Below are 18,970 nucleotides of genomic sequence, written 5' to 3' on the forward strand. Positions count from 1 at the left end.
TCTTTTGTCGCAACCAGAGTTTGATATTCTACCAACATTAGCGAGATCGCAGTCTCTTTATTTCACTTACGGCCATACCAGTCTGAAAATGCCAGATCTCGGAAGCCATCCAGACTCGGGCCTGGTTAGTACTTGTATGGGAGACCAACTAGGAACCTCAGGTGCCGTAAGCTTTTGTTTATTTCTTTTTTGCATTATGATGTCATAATCAGACCACTTTTTTCCCTATCCAGAAGCGTCTTGTCTTTTGTCGCAACCAGAGTTTGATATTCTACCAACATTAGCGAGATCGCATTCTCTTAATTTCACTTACGGCCATACCAGTCTGAAAATGCCTGATCTCATCAGATCTTGGAAGCCATCCAGACTCGGGCCTGGTTAGTACTTGTATGGGAGACCAACTAGGAACCTCAGGTGCCGTAAGCTTTTGTTTATTTCTTTTTTGCATTATGATGTCATAATCAGACCACTTTTTTCCCTATCCAGAAGCGTCTTGTCTTTTGTCGCAACCAGAGTTTGATATTCTACCAACATTAGCGAGATCGCATTCTCTTAATTTCACTTACGGCCATACCAGTCTGAAAATGCCAGATCTCGGAAGCCATCCAGACTCGGACCTGGTTAGTACTTGTATGGGAGACCAACTAGGAACCTCAGGTGCAGTAAGCTTTTGTTTATTTCTTTTTTGCATTATGATGTCATAATCAGACCACTTTTTTCCCTATCCAGAAGCGTCTTGTCTTTTGTCGCAACCAGAGTTTGATATTCTACCAACATTAGCGAGATCGCATTCTCTTAATTTCACTTACGGCAATACCAGTCTGAAAATGCCTGATCTCGTCAGATCTCGGAAGCCATCCAGACTCTGGCCTGCTTAGTATTTGTATGGGAGACCAACTAGGAACCTCAGGTGCCGTAAGCTTTTGTTTATTTCTTTTTTGCATTATGATGTCATAATCAGACCACTTTTTTCCCTATCCAGAAGCATCTTGTCTTTTGTCGCAACCAGAGTTTGATATTCTACCAACATTAACGAGATCGCATTCTCTTAATTTCACTTACGGCCATACCAGTCTGAAAATGCCTGATCTCGTCAGATCTCGGAAGCCATCCAGACTTGTCCCTGGTTAGTACTTGTATGGGAGACCAAATAGGAACCTCAGGTGCCGTAAGCTTTTGTTTATTTATTTTTTGCATTATGATGTCATAATCAGACCACTTTTTTCCCTATCCAGAAGCATCTTGTCTTTTGTCGCAACCAGAGTTTGATATTCTACCAACATTAGCGAGATCGCATTCTCTTAATTTCACTTACGGCCATACCAGTCTGAAAATGCCTGATCTCGTCAGATCTCGGAAGCCAACCAGACTCGGGCCTCGTTAGTACTTGTATGGGAGACCAACTAGGAACCTCAGGTGCCGTAAGCTTTTGTTTATTTCTTTTTTGCATTATGATGTCATAATCAGACCACTTTTTTCCCTATGGGAGACCAACTAGGAACCTCAGGTGCCGTAAGCTTTTGTTTATTTCTTTTTTGCATTATGATGTCATAATCAGACCACTTTTTTCCCTATCCAGAAGCGTCTTGTCTTTTGTCGCAACCAGAGTTTGATATTCTACCAACATTAGCGAGATCGCATTCTCTTTATTTCACTTACGGCCATACCAGTCTGAAAATGCCAGATCTCGGAAGCCATCCAGACTCGGGCCTGGTTAGTACTTGTATGGGAGACCAACTAGGAACCTCAGGTGCCGTAAGCTTTTGTTTATTTCTTTTTTGCATTATGATGTCATAATCAGACCACTTTTTTCCCTATCCAGAAGCGTCTTGTCTTTTGTCGCAACCAGAGTTTGATATTCTACCAACATTAGCGAGATCGCATTCTCTTAATTTCACTTACGGCCATACCAGTCTGAAAATGCCTGATCTCATCAGATCTTGGAAGCCATCCAGACTCGGGCCTGGTTAGTACTTGTATGGGAGACCAACTAGGAACCTCAGGTGCCGTAAGCTTTTGTTTATTTCTTTTTTGCATTATGATGTCATAATCAGACCACTTTTTTCCCTATCCAATAGCGTCTTGTCTTTTGTCGCAACCAGAGTTTGATATTCTACCAACATTAGCGAGATCGCATTCTCTTAATTTCACTTACGGCCATACCAGTCTGAAAATGCCTGATCTCATCAGATCTCGGAAGCCATCCAGACTCGGACCTGGTTAGTACTTGTATGGGAGACCAACTAGGAACCTCAGGTGCAGTAAGCTTTTGTTTATTTCTTTTTTGCATTATGATGTCATAATCAGACCACTTTTTTCCCTATCCAGAAGCGTCTTGTCTTTTGTCGCAACCAGAGTTTGATATTCTACCAACATTAGCGAGATCGCATTCTCTTGATTTCACTTACGGCAATACCAGTCTGAAAATGCCTGATCTCGTCAGATCTCGGAAGCCATCCAGACTCTGGCCTGCTTAGTATTTGTATGGGAGACCAACTAGGAACCTCAGGTGCCGTAAGCTTTTGTTTATTTCTTTTTTGCATTATGATGTCATAATCAGACCACTTTTTTCCCTATCCAGAAGCATCTTGTCTTTTGTCGCAACCAGAGTTTGATATTCTACCAACATTAACGAGATCGCATTCTCTTAATTTCACTTACGGCCATACCAGTCTGAAAATGCCTGATCTCGTCAGATCTCGGAAGCCATCCAGACTTGTCCCTGGTTAGTACTTGTATGGGAGACCAACTAGGAACCTCAGGTGCCGTAAGCTTTTGTTTATTTATTTTTTGCATTATGATGTCATAATCAGACCACTTTTTTCCCTATCCAGAAGCATCTTGTCTTTTGTCGCAACCAGAGTTTGATATTCTACCAACATTAGCGAGATCGCATTCTCTTAATTTAACTTACGGCCATACCAGTCTGAAAATGCCTGATCTCGTCAGATCTCGGAAGCCAACCAGACTCGGGCCTCGTTAGTACTTGTATGGGAGACCAACTAGGAACCTCAGGTGCCGTAAGCTTTTGTTTATTTCTTTTTTGCATTATGATGTCATAATCAGACCACTTTTTTCCCTATGGGAGACCAACTAGGAACCTCAGGTGCCGTAAGCTTTTGTTTATTTCTTTTTTGCATTATGATGTCATAATCAGACCACTTTTTTCCCTATCCAGAAGCGTCTTGTCTTTTGTCGCAACCAGAGTTTGATATTCTACCAACATTAGCGAGATCGCATTCTCTTTATTTCACTTACGGCCATACCAGTCTGAAAATGCCAGATCTCGGAAGCCATCCAGACTCGGGCCTGGTTAGTACTTGTATGGGAGACCAACTAGGAACCTCAGGTGCCGTAAGCTTTTGTTTATTTCTTTTTTGCATTATGATGTCATAATCAGACCACTTTTTTCCCTATCCAGAAGCGTCTTGTCTTTTGTCGCAACCAGAGTTTGATATTCTACCAACATTAGCGAGATCGCATTCTCTTAATTCCACTTACGGCCATACCAGTCTGAAAATGCCTGATCTCATCAGATCTCTGAAGCCATCCAGACTCGGGCCTGGTTAGTACTTGTATGGGAGACCAACTAGGAACCTCAGGTGCCGTAAGCTTTTGTTTATTTCTTTTTTGCATTATGATGTCATAATCAGACCACTTTTTTCCCTATCCAGAAGCGTCTTGTCTTTTGTCGCAACCAGAGTTTGATATTCTACCAACATTAGCGAGATCGCATTCTCTTAATTTCACTTACGGCCATACCAGTCTGAAAATGCCTGATCTCATCAGATCTCGGAAGCCATCCAGACTCGGACCTGGTTAGTACTTGTATGGGAGACCAACTAGGAACCTCAGGTGCAGTAAGCTTTTGTTTATTTCTTTTTTGCATTATGATGTCATAATCAGACCACATTTTTCCCTATCCAGAAGCGTCTTGTCTTTTGTCGCAACCAGAGTTTGATATTCTACCAACATTAGCGAGATCGCATTCTCTTAATTTCACTTACGGCAATACCAGTCTGAAAATGCCTGATCTCATCAGATCTCGGAAGCCATCCAGACTTGGGCCTGGTTAGTACTTGTATGGGAGACCAACTAGGAACCTCAGGTGCCGTAAGCTTTTGTTTATTTCTTTTTTGCATTATGATGTCATAATCAGACCACTTTTTTCCCTATCCAGAAGCATCTTGTCTTTTGTCGCAACCAGAGTTTGATATTCTACCAACATTAACGAGATCGCATTCTCTTAATTTCACTTACGGCCATACCAGTCTGAAAATGCCTGATCTCGTCAGATCTCGGAAGCCATCCACACTTGGGCCTGGTTAGTACTTGTATGGGAGAACAACTAGGAACCTCAGGTGCCGTAAGCTTTTGTTTATTTATTTTTTGCATTATGATGTCATAATCAGACCACTTTTTTCCCTATCCAGAAGCGTCTTGTCTTTTGTCGCAACCAGAGTTTGATATTCTACCAACATTAGCGAGATCGCATTCTCTTAATTTCACTTACGGCCATACCAGTCTGAAAATGCCTGATATCGTCAGATCTCGGAAGCCATCCAGACTCGGGCCTGGTTAGTACTTGTATGGGAGACCAACTAGGAACCTCAGGTGCCGTAAGCTTTGGTTTATTTCTTTTTTGCATTATGATGTCATAATCAGACCACTTTTTTCCATATCCAGAAGCGTCTTGTCTTTGGCGCAACCAGAGTTTGATATTCTACCAACATTAGCGAGATCGCATTCTCTTAATTTCACTTACGGCCATACCAGTCTGAAAATGCCTGATCTCATCAGATCTCGGAAGCCATCCAGACTCGGACATGGTTAGTACTTGTATGGGAGACCAACTAGGAACCTCAGGTGCAGTAAGCTTTTGTTTATTTCTTTTTTGCATTATGATGTCATAATCAGACCACTTTTTTTATGATGTCATAATCAGACCACTATGGGAGACCAACTAAGAACCTCAGGTGCCGTAAGCTTTTGTTTATTTCTTTTTTGCATTATGATGTCATAATCAGACCACTTTTTTCCCTATCCAGAAGCGTCTTGTCTTTTGTCGCAACCAGAGTTTGATATTCTACCAACATTAGCGAGATCGCATTCTCTTAATTTCACTTACGGCCATACCAGTCTGAAAATGCCAGATCTCGGAAGCCATCCAGACTCGGGCCTGGTTAGTACTTGTATGGGAGACCAACTAGGAACCTCAGGTGCCGTAAGCTTTTGTTTATTTCTTTTTTGCATTATGATGTCATAATCAGACCACTTTTTTCCCTATCCAGAAGCGTCTTGTCTTTTGTCGCAACCAGAGTTTGATATTCTACCAACATTAGCGAGATCGCATTCTCTTAATTTCACTTACGGCCATACCAGTCTGAAAATGCCTGATCTCATCAGATCTTGGAAGCCATCCAGACTCGGGCCTGGTTAGTACTTGTATGGGAGACCAACTAGGAACCTCAGGTGCCGTAAGCTTTTGTTTATTTCTTTTTTGCATTATGATGTCATAATCAGACCACTTTTTTCCCTATCCAGAAGCGTCTTGTCTTTTGTCGCAACCAGAGTTTGATATTCTACCAACATTAGCGAGATCGCATTCTCTTAATTTCACTTACGGCCATACCAGTCTGAAAATGCCTGATCTCATCAGATCTCGGAAGCCATCCAGACTCGGACCTGGTTAGTACTTGTATGGGAGACCAACTAGGAACCTCAGGTGCAGTAAGCTTTTGTTTATTTCTTTTTTGCATTATGATGTCATAATCAGACCACTTTTTTCCCTATCCAGAAGCGTCTTGTCTTTTGTCGCAACCAGAGTTTGATATTCTACCAACATTAGCGAGATCGCATTCTCTTAATTTCACTTACGGCAATACCAGTCTGAAAATGCCTGATCTCGTCAGATCTCGGAAGCCATCCAGACTCTGGCCTGCTTAGTATTTGTATGGGAGACCAACTAGGAACCTCAGGTGCCGTAAGCTTTTGTTTATTTCTTTTTTGCATTATGATGTCATAATCAGACCACTTTTTTCCCTATCCAGAAGCATCTTGTCTTTTGTCGCAACCAGAGTTTGATATTCTACCAACATTAACGAGATCGCATTCTCTTAATTTCACTTACGGCCATACCAGTCTGAAAATGCCAGATCTCGGAAGCCATCCAGACTTGTCCCTGGTTAGTACTTGTATGGGAGACCAACTAGGAACCTCAGGTGCCGTAAGCTTTTGTTTATTTCTTTTTTGCATTATGATGTCATAATCAGACCACTTTTCTCCCTATCCAGAAGCGTCTTGTCTTTTGTCGCAACCAGAGTTTGATATTCTACCAACATTAACGAGATTGCATTCTCTTAATTTCACTTACGGCCATACCAGTCTGAAAATGCCTGATCTCGTCAGATCTCGGAAGCCATCCAGACTTGGGCCTGGTTAGTACTTGTATGGGAGACCAACTAGGAACCTCAGGTGCCGTAAGCTTTTGTTTATTTCTTTTTTGCATTATGATGTCATAATCAGACCACTTTTTTCCCTATGGGAGACCAACTAAGAACCTCAGGTGCCGTAAGCTTTTGTTTATTTCTTTTTTGCATTATGATGTCATAATCAGACCACTTTTTTCCCTATCCAGAAGCGTCTTGTCTTTTGTCGCAACCAGAGTTTGATATTCTACCAACATTAGCGAGATCGCATTCTCTTTATTTCACTTACGGCCATACCAGTCTGAAAATGCCAGATCTCGGAAGCCATCCAGACTCGGGCCTGGTTAGTACTTGTATGGGAGACCAACTAGGAACCTCAGGTGCCGTAAGCTTTTGTTTATTTCTTTTTTGCATTATGATGTCATAATCAGACCACTTTTTTCCCTATGGGAGACCAACTAGGAACCTCAGGTGCCGTAAGCTTTTGTTTATTTCTTTTTTTCCATTATGATGTCATAATCAGACCACTTTTTTCCCTATCCAGAAGCGTCTTGTCTTTTGTCGCAACCAGAGTTTGATATTCTACCAACATTAGCGAGATCGCATTCTCTTAATTTCACCTACAGCCATACCAGTCTGAAAATGCCTGATCTCGTCAGATCTCGGAAGCCATCCAGACTCGGGTCTGGTTAGTACTTGTATGGGAGACCAACTAGGAACCTCAGGTGCCGTAAGCTTTTGTTTATTTCTTTTTTGCATTATGATGTCATAATCAGACCACTTTTTTCCCTATGGGAGACCAACTAGGAACCTCAGGTGCCGTAAGCTTTTGTTTATTTCTTTTTTGCATTATGATGTCATAATCAGACCACTTTTTTCCCTATCCAGAAGCGTCTTGTCTTTTGTCGCAACCAGAGTTTGATATTCTACCAACATTAGCGAGATCGCATTCTCTTAATTCCACTTACGGCCATACCAGTCTGAAAATGCCTGATCTCATCAGATTTCTGAAGCCATCCAGACTCGGGCCTGGTTAGTACTTGTATGGGAGACCAACTAGGAACCTCAGGTGCCGTAAGCTTTTGTTTATTTCTTTTTTGCATTATGATGTCATAATCAGACCACTTTTTTCCCTATCCAGAAGCATCTTGTCTTTTGTCGCAACCAGAGTTTGATATTCTACCAACATTAACGAGATCGCATTCTCTTAATTTCACTTACGGCCATACCAGTCTGAAAATGCCTGATCTCGTCAGATCTCGGAAGCCATCCAGACTTGGGCCTGGTTAGTACTTGTATGGGAGACCAACTAGGAACCTCAGGTGCCGTAAGCTTTTGTTTATTTATTTTTTGCATTATGATGTCATAATCAGACCACTTTTTTCCCTATCCAGAAGCGTCTTGTCTTTTGTCGCAACCAGAGTTTGATATTCTACCAACATTAGCGAGATCGCATTCTCTTAATTTCACTTACGGCCATACCAGTCTGAAAATGCCTGATATTGTCAGATCTCGGAAGCCATCCAGACTCGGGCCTGGTTAGTACTTGTATGGGAGACCAACTAGGAACCTCAGGTGCCGTAAGCTTTTGTTTATTTCTTTTTTGCATTATGATGTCATAATCAGACCACTTTTTTCCCTATGGGAGACCAACTAAGAACCTCAGGTTCCGTAAGCTTTTGTTTATTTCTTTTTTGCATTATGATGTCATAATCAGACCACTTTTTTCCCTATCCAGAAGCGTCTTGTCTTTTGTCGCAACCAGAGTTTGATATTCTACCAACATTAGCGAGATCGCATTCTCTTAATTTCCCTTACGGCCATACCAGTCTGAAAATGCCTGATCTCGTCAGATCTTGGAAGCCATCCAGACTCGGGCCTGGTTAGTACTTGTATGGGAGACCAACTAGGAACCTCAGGTGCCGTAAGCTTTTGTTTATTTCTTTTTTGCATTATGATGTCATAATCAGACCACTTTTTTTCCCTATCCAGAAGCGTCTTGTCTTTTGTCGCAACCAGAGTTTGATATTCTACCAACATTAGCGAGATCGCATTCTCTTAATTTCACTTACGGCCATACCAGTCTGAAAATGCCAGATCTCGGAAGCCATCCAGACTCGGGCCTGGTTAGTACTTGTATGGGAGACCAACTAGGAACCTCAGGTGCCGTAAGCTTTTGTTTATTTATTTTTTGCATTATGATGTCATAATCAGACAACTTTTTTCCCTAAGGGAGACCAACTAGGAACCTCAGGTGCCGTAAGCTTTTGTTTATTTCTTTTTTGCATTATGATGTCATAATCAGACCACTTTTTTCCCTATCCAGAAGCGTCTTGTCTTTTGTCGCAACCAGAGTTTGATATTCTACCAACAGTAGCGAGATTGCATTCTCTTAATTTCACTTACGGCCATACCAGTCTGAAAATGTCAGATCTCGGAAGCCATCCAGACTCGGGCCTGGTTAGTACTTGAATGGGAGACCAACTAGGAACCTCAGGTGCCGTAAGCTTTTGTTTATTTCTTTTTTGCATTATGATGTCATAATCAGACCACTTTTTTCCCTATGGGAGACCAACTAGGAACCTCAGGTGCCGTAAGCTTTTGTTTATTTCTTTTTTTCCATTATGATGTCATAATCAGACCACTTTTTTCCCTATCCAGAAGCGTCTTGTCTTTTGTCGCAACCAGAGTTTGATATTCTACCAACATTAGCGAGATCGCATTCTCTTAATTTCACTTACGGCCATACCAGTCTGAAATTGCCTGATCTCGTCAGATCTCTGAAGCCATCCAGACTTTGGCCTGGTTAGTACTTGTATGGGAGACCAACTAGGAACCTCAGGTGCCGTAAGCTTTTGTTTATTTCTTTTTTGCATTATGATGTCATAATCAGACCACTTTTTTCCCTATGGTGTGGTGGAATCTCGGTAAAAATAAATTTAGTAGGCCGAAATTACCACGTGGCATGTGTACGTGCATATGCTGACGTATCGATCAGTTGGTTGCACGAGGCAAGATACGATCAGTAGTGTACGGAGCATGTGCAAGAATACAGGATATAGTATTCCCCTCCTCCATTGTGCTGGACAAGCCATGCGGTCAAACAGGAAGTTAATTCTTATTTGTATTGATTGGTCAAGAGAATGTGCGGGTGGAGCTTAATATGGGAGGAGTTATATGCCTATATAAGGAGCCTGCACTATTGTCCGGGGCTCAGAACTTGTGGTATTTTGGTGACGCTAGTCCCTCTGAGTCCCGATCGGTGATCCAATAAAGAATCTCTTCCTTCCTGAAGAAACCTGTGTCCATCTCTCTGTGCTTGGCTTCCGTCAGTTTCTCCGGTATCATTTGGTGCATTGGCCGGGAAGCTCATCGTTCAACGGTAGCTGAGAGGCAGAGGCGTGAGACGGTCTATCTTTGCCCACGTTCTCTACGGCTGCACCCCTGAACTTCTGCGTGGACCTCCCTTCGTCTCGGCGCCACTGGGCCGTTGTCCAGGAGATCATCGGCCTCTACGTGAGAAGTGCTGGGGTGTCCCCGTCGATGAGTGTGAACTCAGGTTCAGGAACGAGGAGGTAAGACAACTGCTGTTTTAGACGGCAGGACCCACTAGGGGTATACCGATTGTGCGGTAGGCCCAAAGGGGTTTTTGAATCTGTGTATCTGCCCCCTCTGTCGGAGGGAAGGAGCGAAGGCGCACCGCTCGATCGAACGCTCTTTAGTCAGACCGTTTGATTTGGTTAGTCAGGCGGGGTCCTGGTGTAAATAGCCCTAGCCGGACACCGGTGTCTTGTCTAGACTAGCGTTCTAGGGTGTATATTACGTTCGCTAGGTCGGAGAGACCGGGAGACTAAGCGGCGCCTGTGTAAATTCGGTTCGCTAGTTCTCATCCTATCTGGGCTAAGTGGGAAGGCGTGTAAATTTGGAACCCACTAGACTTTTGATAGTGCGACTAAGAGGCGCCTGTGTAAATTCGGTTCTCTAGCTCGCTATATATGTGGTGATTGGGCAGTGTGGCTAACCAAAACGGGTGTATATAGTTTTAGGTAGTCCATTCAAGGTATTGGCCAATAGTTTAGTTGGGAATTGTAAATGTGTTAACGATTGTTTTAGTAAAGTGTATATCTTGTTAGATAGCGCGAGCTCAGCCGTCTAGCGAGAGTGTTAATAGTGTGTTGCTGTATTATAGTGCATGGTACCATAACCCTGTATATTTACTGACACTGTATATAAGTACTAATCATTGTTGTCCATTGCATGTTTAACACCATAACCACTAATAATTGTATTGTGACCTTAACTTGTGCTTTGACCTATGCTAACCGTACTGTAACCGCTATTTGTAAAAGACGATGTTACTGGGGTGTGTTATAGACGGGTAATTCGTATATAGAGAATTATAGCGTGGGTGACTGTATAGTTACGCCAAAGGGCATAATATTGATTATATAGTGACTGGTGTAACAGCTGTGTGTGTACGGGAATTCCCTGAGTGTTTATTGTTATTGTGTACGTTTCACTTGGTAACCGTACCACGTGGTGCTGTTGCCAGAGGAAACGGGTGTGACTGTTGAATAGTACGCGTGTATAGTATTCGTTGTCGACGACGTTCCATTGTTAAGTATGGGTGCGTCGCAGTCAACGATTCCGGATCCCTTAGGTTGTATGGTGAAGAATTTTAAAAAGGGATTCAAAACTTGTGATTTTGGGGTTAAGATGTCTCCTGTGCGTTTAGTTACTTTGTGCACTAGGGAGTGGCCTACTTTGGTTGCGGCATGGCCGCCACGTGGCAGTTTGGATCTAACTCTGGTACAGCGCTTACACGTGGCTGTATCAGGTAGGCCTGAACTTTACGGCCAGTTTCCTTATATTGACTGTTGGAGACAGGCCGTAAATGACTCGCCAAAATGGCTCCAGACATGCCACGAGGAGCAGTGTCGCCTCATGGTAGCTAGGACTTGTTCGTCCACTAGGACTGGTGTTAGGCCCATTTTGGACACGCCCCCTGAGTCCGAGATCCCTTTGCCGCCCCCTTACTTTCCGTTAAGAAGAAGTGACGCAAACGCAGGAAGTCCTGCAGCCCTCCCCTCATTACCCCCATCCACTTCCGCTTCCTCCTCCAGTACAGGATCCACCCCCCCTCGTACTAAATCTCCCCTTCCGGAACCAGAACCCACCCCCATTAGAAACGAATATCCTGATTTGGCGCCACTTCAGACTTCCGGTCAAGCTTCATCTAGCTCGGCTCGAAGTGTTTTATTTACGACCTTTTCCCAAAACCAACCTCCCACATCCCCATACCCTATCTCTCCCCGACCGGAACCCATGACTGACGCCTCTCTACGTAGCCCCATCCAAACCCGACAGTTGACTGGTGCCCAACAATTAAAGCACTATCAGATGCCTCTTCGTCTGAATCCCGGGTCAGCTTATATCGATGCCGCAGGTCAAATGGCACACGCTGACCCAGTCTTCGTATATGTCCCATTTACCACAACCGATCTTTTAGACTGGAAGACCCATAATTCCTCGTATACTGAGAAACCACAAGCTATGACTGATCTGTTCACCTCAATAGTACAGACGCATAATCCGACATGGGCTGATTGCCAGCAGTTACTAATGACTTTATTTAACAATGAGGAAAGGACAAGAATAAATCAAGCAGCCATAAAAGCACTAGAGGATAGAGCCCGTGCTTTGAACCAAGCTAATCCAGCAGCATGGGCCGCAACACATTATCCCAACACTGATCCCGATTGGAACGTAAATGGTGCTGATATGGTTCAACTCAGAGCCTATAGAGACGCTATAATTGCTGGCATGAAAGCAGGAGGAAAGAAAGCCATTAACATGTCGAAGACAGTTGAGGTGATTCAGAAAAGTGATGAAGCGCCCAGTGTCTTTTATGACCGATTATTGGAGGCATACCGCTTGTATACCCCCTTTAATCCGGAAGACGCAGACAATTCCCGAATGGTTAACTCCGCCTTTGTCAGCCAAGCTTACGGAGATATTAAGCGCAAGCTACAAAAGTTAGAAGGGTTTGCAGGTATGTCCATCACCCAACTAATGGAGGTAGCAAATAAGGTCTATATGAACAGGGATACAGAAAGTAAGAAAGAGGAAGAGCGCAAGATGCGTAAAAAGGCTGATATGCTAGCGGTAGCGATCGCAGGCGTAGATAAACGGGGCCCAGATAGAGGCAATAATAGATGGAGTAGGGAGCCTTTGAGTAGGGATCAATGCGCGTATTGCAAGGAAGAAGGGCATTGGAGGAACGAATGTCCGCAAAGAGAGCAGTACGAGAGAGACCAACCCAGGGCAGGCTACAGAAACTTTAGAGGCAGAGCGAGAGGTAGAGGAGGCCCCGGAGGGAGTAATGGTTATAGAGGGAGTAATGGGAACAGAGGAAGTGTTAGGGAAGACAGGTATATTCCAGCAGCGCAAAGGTCCCGCGATAGAGAAGGTAGGGACTTTGTAGGATTGGCTGACACGGTCATGGAGGACTATTGATACCGACCGGGCTCCATCCCCCTTGGTCGAGCGGAGCCTATGGTCGATGTATCAATAGGGGGAAAAAGGAGTGCGTTCATGATCGACACTGGTGCTGAACATTCAGTGGTGACTAATCTAGTTGCTCCTCCATCTGGAAGGACTATTACTGTGATAGGAGCAACTGGAAGAAGTGCTGAAAAACCGGTTCTTAAAAGTCGACTCTGTACATTGGGAGGCCACGTAGTAAAACATCAATTCCTTTATATGCCTGAATGTCCAGTCCAATTGCTGGGACGTGATATGCTATCAAAATTACAAGCGCAGATTACGTTCCTACCAAATGGAACAACATCCTTAAAGTTTAATGGACCTTCAGGTATTATGACTTTATCCGTACCAAAGGAAGAAGAGTGGCGACTTTATACAGTGTTGACTAGCCAAAACCCTAGGAGTGATGAGACATTGTTCAACATACCAGGAGTTTGGGCAGAGAACAACCCACCAGGACTGGCCCGCAATATTCCACCTATAAAAATTGAACTAAAACTTGGGGTTTATCCAGTAAGCCTAAGACAATACCACATCCCGCAGAAGGCTAAGAAGAACATTCAATCCTATCTGGATAAGTTCATACGGTATGGTATCCTAAAATTCTGTACTTCCCCCTGGAACACCCCATTGCTGCCTGTTCAAAAGCCCGGTACAGATGAGTATCGACCTGTGCAGGACTTGAGAGCAGTCAATGATGCGGTTGTTAGTATACATCCAGTTGTACCCAATCCATATAACCTGCTTGCTTTAATTCCGGGGGGGGCTACTTACTTCACAGTCTTAGATCTCAAAGATGCCTTCTTTTGCCTCCGAATTGCCACAGAAAGTCAATGTATTTTCGCTTTCCAATGGGAGAACGCTGTAACGGGCTCAAAACGCCAAATGACTTGGACAAGACTGCCCCAAGGGTTTAAAAATTCACCTACCCTATTTGGTTCAGCTCTAAGCCAAGATCTACTGGATTTCGAGTCTATCCCAGGAGAGTGTGTATTGTTACAATATGTAGATGACTTGTTGATAGCAGCAGTTACAAAAGAAAAATGTCAGCAAGCAACGCACGATCTACTACATATTCTCTGGAAGGCAGGATACAAGGTGTCTAGAAAGAAGGCTCAGTTGTGTTTGCCAACTGTCAAGTATCTGGGATTCCATATCTCTGAAGGTCAAAGGATTATGGGGCCAGAGAGAAAAGAAGCTGTCTGCCAAATACCAATACCCAAGAATAGAAGACAAGTGCGAGAATTCTTGGGGGCAGCAGGCTTCTGTAGGATATGGATTCCCAGCTATGCGATACTGGCAAAACCTCTGTACGCAGCCATCAAAGGTACAGAGCACGACCCCTTCTTATGGACTCAAGAACAGCAAACGGCATTTGAAGATGTGAAGAAGGCTTTGATGAGTGCCCCAGCATTAGGTCTACCTGATCACACACGACCATTCTACTTATATGTACACGAGCAAAGAAGAATGGCTGTGGGAGTATTGACACAGTACTTGGGATCATGGCAAAGACCTGTTGCCTACATGTCTAAGCAATTGGATGCAGTGGCCAGCGGACTTCCACCTTGTCTAAGAGCCGTAGCTGCAGCCGCCCTGCTAGTAGCTGAAGCCGATAAACTCACTCTGGGTCAAGAACTTTATGTACGAGTCCCACATGCAGTACAGACGTTGTTGGATTACAAAGGAAATCATTGGTTTAGTAACAGCCGTATGACCAAGTATCAAGCAATGTTGTGTGAAAACCCAAGAGTGCATTTAGAGACTGTAAACACCTTAAATCCAGCTACCCTTTTGCCGCAACCTACTGAAAGTCAACATGATTGTCTGGAAGTAATGGATGAAGTATTTTCAAGTAGACCAGATCTTCGTGATTTTCCCATCCAGAACCCCGATGTTCAATATTACACCGACGGCAGTAGTTATGTGAAAGAAGGGATCCGCTATGCAGGATATGCAGTAACAACAATAGACAAGGTGATAGAAGCTCGGCCACTGGCGAAAGGAACATCAGCACAAAAGGCAGAATTAATAGCACTAACACGAGCGTTACAATTGGCTGAAGGTTTAAGAGTAAATATCTATACGGACTCTAAGTATGCGTTTTTAACCACTCATGCCCACGGAGCTTTGTATAAAGAAAGAGGACTACTGAATTCAGAAGGCAAAGAAATCAAATACGCAGCCGAAATCCTACAACTATTGGAAGCAGTGTGGGAGCCGAAAGAAGTCGGTATTATACATTGTCGAGCGCATCTGAGAGGAGATGGTGATGTAACCAAAGGAAATCGGATGGCAGATAGTGCAGCTAAGCGTGCTGCTGAATCAGGAAGACAGGAGTATGTGGGGCATATAGCTGCTCTAATACCAACCCCACTGTCTCAATGGACTCCAGTTTATACAACTCAAGAAGAGGAGTGGTTAAAGACTGAACCGGGAAAGTATTTGGAGAACAAGTGGTATCAGCTAGAAGATGGAAGAATAGTTATACCAGCATCACTAGCAGTAGAAATTGTCCAGAACTATCATAACGGGACACATTCTGGGAGAGACAGTACAGAAGAATCTCTCAGGAAACATTTCTACATACCAAGATTGTCCAACTTGACTCAGGCCATTGTACGCAGATGTGTAACGTGTGCTAAGAATAATGCAAGACAAGGACCAGTAAAGCCACCAGGAGTCCAGTTTATGGGGGGACTCCCCATGTCCGATCTACAAATAGACTTTACAGTGATGCCTAAATCGGGTGGACATCGTTACCTGTTGGTAATTGTGTGCACCTATTCAGGCTGGGTAGAAGCATGTCCTACTCGTACAGAGAAAGCAGGAGAAGTTGTGAGATTCCTGCTACGAGAAATAATACCCCGATATGGACTACCCTGTTCTATAGGATCGGACAATGGTCCAGCTTTTGTTCATCAGTGCCTACAACAACTGACTCATATGCTTGGTATAAAGTGGAGGCTTCATACCGCATATAGACCCCAGAGTTCTGGTAAGGTAGAGAGAATGAATAGAACTATTAAGAACCAGTTGGCTAAAATGTGTCAGGAAACCCAACTTAAGTGGAACGTTCTCTTACCTATAGCTCTATTGCGAATCCGCAGTACCCCTACCAGAAGGATGGGCCTCTCTCCTTTTGAAATTATGTATGGGCGACCACCTCCCGTACTTGGTAACTTAAGGGGGGATTTGAGTCAGTTGGGAGAAGGAATTACCCGGCAGCAGGTTGTAGAGTTGGGTAAGACTATGGAGGAGGTACAGAAATGGGTACAAGATAGATTACCTGTGAATATTTATCCCCCTGTTCATAGTTATCATCCAGGAGACCAAGTGTGGATTAAAGAGTGGAATAATGTACCGTTAGGGCCCAAGTGGAGAGGTCCTTATGTTGTTCTTTTGTCTACCCCTACAGCGATAAAAGTAGCCGAAGTGACTCCGTGGATACATCACTCCAGGGTTAAACCAGCAGCAGTCGATTCTTGGCAAGTTACAGCAGATCCAGAGAATCCCTGCAAGATCCGGTTGAAACGCACTACTCAGTCGGAGTAACGAGGAATTATTGTGGATTACAAATTTTATTGTTACAGGTGTGAGTGAGAAGGCCATAATAAAGCCTGTCCGCTTACCAACACATAGTGTATAAGCCAGGAAAGTCTCGAAGGGACACCTGTGAAGACGAGCAGAACTCCATTCCCTGCAGCCCTCACATCCTGGAAGCTGAGGTTCCATCGCACGGACGAAGACTGAGGATGACGGCGAAAGATGTGCTTTTGATTGTGTTTATTTATATGTGTTTTTATATTCAGGAAGGTAGAGGTACCGACATTCCTAGCTGTGAGGTATGCATTAAGACTACGAGAACAGGTAACCATATTTCCCAAACCCTAATTTGGCATTCACAATACGAATGTAAAGGAGAGGTATCAAGATGTAGATACCCAAATATAGACTATAGTGTGTGCCATTTAGGAGTAGGAGAACCTAAGTGCTTCAGTCCAGAGTATCAACCTCGTACAATTTGGTTGACTCTCAGGAATGGAGATCCTCAGGGGACCCTAATTAATAAGACGGTGTTAGAATCCGTATATTCTTCGGGTGTTCTGCTATTTGATGCATGTAAGGCGATATCAAGTGGTAGAAAACCGTGGAATGTATGTGGGGATCTTAGATGGGAGAGGACGTATGGGTCTAATGATAAATATATTTGTCCCAGTAGTAAAAATAAATATGTAAGTCCTAGATGCCCAAATAAAGACTATAACTTTTGCCCATATTGGTCTTGTGTGGGGTGGGCGACTTGGGGACAGACAGTAGATAAAGACATGATAGTGACTAAGTTGCCGACTAGCCCTTATTGTAAGTCTATGGAATGCAACCCAGTCCATATACTTATTAATAACCCCGACAAGTTCCTAGATAAGTATGGCAATTTATTTGGGTTTCAGATATACGGGACGGGTTTAGATCCTGGGACATTATTGTTTATAGGAATAGAGACTGATACGGTATCCTCCAAGACTCATCAAGTATACCATTCCTTTTATGAAGAGATGAGTATAGATAATAAGATCCCCCATAACGCTAAAAACCTGTTCATAGATTTAGCCGAAAGTATTGCCGGTAGTCTTAATGTTACCAACTGCTATGTGTGTGGAGGTACTAACATGGGAGACCAATGGCCTTGGGAAGCAAAGGAGGTAATGTCCGGTTCTGAGGCAGTTGACCAACTAATATCTACACAAGCCGATTATCATTTGAGTGTTAGAGGTAAATCTGAGTGGAGATTAAAGACCTCCATCATAGGTTATGTTTGCATAGCAAGGAAAGGAATAATGTATAATACTTCTGTAGGAGAATTAACTTGTCTAGGGCAAAAAGCTTATGATGATGATACTAAAAATACAACTTGGTGGTCGGCTTCAAATGTCTCAGAACCATCTAACCCGTTTGCTAGATATGCCAGTTTAAAGGATGTGTGGTTTGATTTATCCATCACATCTACCTGGAGAGCCCCAGCAAATTTGTACTGGATCTGTGGTAAGAAAGCCTATTCGGAGTTGCCACAGGACTGGGAAGGGGCATGTGTGTTGGGTATGCTCAAACCATCCTTCTTCTTGTTACCGATTGAAACAGGTGAGACTTTAGGTGTTAAAGTGTATGATGTGAATCATAGGAAGAAAAGGGGACCCTTAGAGATAGGCACCTGGGAAGATAATGAATGGCCTCCCCAGCGTATCATAGATTATTATGGGCCAGCCACGTGGGCAGAAGATGGTACCTTTGGTTATAGAACCCCTATTTATATGCTCAACCGCATTATAAGATTACAGGCGGTGGTTGAGATTATCACTAATGAAACATCACAAGCGCTCAATCTCCTAGTGAAACATAATACCAGGATGAGGACAGCAGTATACCAGAATAGATTAGCCTTGGATTACCTTTTGGCAGTAGAGGGAGGTGTATGTGGGAAGTTTAACCTAAGCAATTGCTGTCTTCAAATAGATGACGAAGGGCAAGCAATTGCTGAGCTTACTAGCCATATGGTTAAACTAGCGCATGTGCCTACTCAGGTATGGAAAGGGTACAATCCAAGTAGTTGGTTTGGTAGCTGGTATGAGTGGTTTGGAGGGCTTAAGGCAGTGGTAGGTGGAGTCCTACTGATTTTACTGTTGTGTCTACTCCTACCGTGTCTTATACCCTTAGTAGTTAGGTCTGTGCAAAGCCTGATAGGAAGTATAGCAGAGAGGAAGGCTGCTGCACAGATAATGGCGATATATAAGTATAAGGCTCTAGATCAAGGAGAACCAATGCAGGAAGATGAGTGTTAAAAGATTCACATCATAAGATAAGTCTGGTCTGGTTCAAGGTAACTTGCGGTGTAAGCAAAACTAAGGTTATGTGATGCCTCAAGTAATTGTAAAATATCAAGAGGCATCAAAGGGGGGAATGTGGTGGAATCTCGGTAAAAATAAATTTAGTAGGCCGAG

At 43.5% G+C, this 18,970-nt stretch overlaps 25 pseudogenes; all 25 read left to right on the top strand.

Moving 5' to 3' along the window:
- Positions 1-307: 307 nt before the first annotated feature.
- On the top strand, positions 308-426 carry LOC134595220 (5S ribosomal RNA; annotated as a pseudogene).
- Positions 427-803: 377 nt separating this feature from the next.
- On the top strand, positions 804-922 carry LOC134588859 (5S ribosomal RNA; annotated as a pseudogene).
- Positions 923-1,056: 134 nt separating this feature from the next.
- On the top strand, positions 1,057-1,175 carry LOC134588304 (5S ribosomal RNA; annotated as a pseudogene).
- A 134-nt stretch (positions 1,176-1,309) lies between these two features.
- Positions 1,310-1,428, top strand: LOC134594792 (5S ribosomal RNA; annotated as a pseudogene).
- A 468-nt stretch (positions 1,429-1,896) lies between these two features.
- Positions 1,897-2,015, top strand: LOC134595222 (5S ribosomal RNA; annotated as a pseudogene).
- Positions 2,016-2,149: 134 nt separating this feature from the next.
- Positions 2,150-2,268, top strand: LOC134597483 (5S ribosomal RNA; annotated as a pseudogene).
- Positions 2,269-2,402: 134 nt separating this feature from the next.
- Positions 2,403-2,521, top strand: LOC134588860 (5S ribosomal RNA; annotated as a pseudogene).
- Positions 2,522-2,655: 134 nt separating this feature from the next.
- Positions 2,656-2,774, top strand: LOC134588096 (5S ribosomal RNA; annotated as a pseudogene).
- Positions 2,775-2,908: 134 nt separating this feature from the next.
- LOC134594793 (5S ribosomal RNA) lies at positions 2,909-3,027 on the top strand (annotated as a pseudogene).
- A 468-nt stretch (positions 3,028-3,495) lies between these two features.
- LOC134589541 (5S ribosomal RNA) lies at positions 3,496-3,614 on the top strand (annotated as a pseudogene).
- A 134-nt stretch (positions 3,615-3,748) lies between these two features.
- Positions 3,749-3,867, top strand: LOC134597485 (5S ribosomal RNA; annotated as a pseudogene).
- A 134-nt stretch (positions 3,868-4,001) lies between these two features.
- Positions 4,002-4,120, top strand: LOC134594150 (5S ribosomal RNA; annotated as a pseudogene).
- Positions 4,121-4,254: 134 nt separating this feature from the next.
- Positions 4,255-4,373, top strand: LOC134587874 (5S ribosomal RNA; annotated as a pseudogene).
- Positions 4,374-4,507: 134 nt separating this feature from the next.
- LOC134597695 (5S ribosomal RNA) lies at positions 4,508-4,626 on the top strand (annotated as a pseudogene).
- Positions 4,627-4,759: 133 nt separating this feature from the next.
- Positions 4,760-4,878, top strand: LOC134588545 (5S ribosomal RNA; annotated as a pseudogene).
- A 487-nt stretch (positions 4,879-5,365) lies between these two features.
- LOC134595223 (5S ribosomal RNA) lies at positions 5,366-5,484 on the top strand (annotated as a pseudogene).
- Positions 5,485-5,618: 134 nt separating this feature from the next.
- Positions 5,619-5,737, top strand: LOC134597486 (5S ribosomal RNA; annotated as a pseudogene).
- Positions 5,738-5,871: 134 nt separating this feature from the next.
- Positions 5,872-5,990, top strand: LOC134588862 (5S ribosomal RNA; annotated as a pseudogene).
- Positions 5,991-6,367: 377 nt separating this feature from the next.
- On the top strand, positions 6,368-6,486 carry LOC134587740 (5S ribosomal RNA; annotated as a pseudogene).
- Positions 6,487-7,046: 560 nt separating this feature from the next.
- LOC134588635 (5S ribosomal RNA) lies at positions 7,047-7,165 on the top strand (annotated as a pseudogene).
- Positions 7,166-7,390: 225 nt separating this feature from the next.
- Positions 7,391-7,509, top strand: LOC134596114 (5S ribosomal RNA; annotated as a pseudogene).
- A 134-nt stretch (positions 7,510-7,643) lies between these two features.
- On the top strand, positions 7,644-7,762 carry LOC134587751 (5S ribosomal RNA; annotated as a pseudogene).
- A 134-nt stretch (positions 7,763-7,896) lies between these two features.
- Positions 7,897-8,015, top strand: LOC134588469 (5S ribosomal RNA; annotated as a pseudogene).
- A 225-nt stretch (positions 8,016-8,240) lies between these two features.
- LOC134596761 (5S ribosomal RNA) lies at positions 8,241-8,359 on the top strand (annotated as a pseudogene).
- Positions 8,360-9,163: 804 nt separating this feature from the next.
- On the top strand, positions 9,164-9,282 carry LOC134598232 (5S ribosomal RNA; annotated as a pseudogene).
- Positions 9,283-18,970: the final 9,688 nt, after the last annotated feature.

The sequence above is a fragment of the Pelobates fuscus genome, chromosome 2 (assembly GCF_036172605.1).
Source record: "Pelobates fuscus isolate aPelFus1 chromosome 2, aPelFus1.pri, whole genome shotgun sequence".
Taxonomy (NCBI): Eukaryota; Metazoa; Chordata; class Amphibia; order Anura; family Pelobatidae; genus Pelobates; species Pelobates fuscus.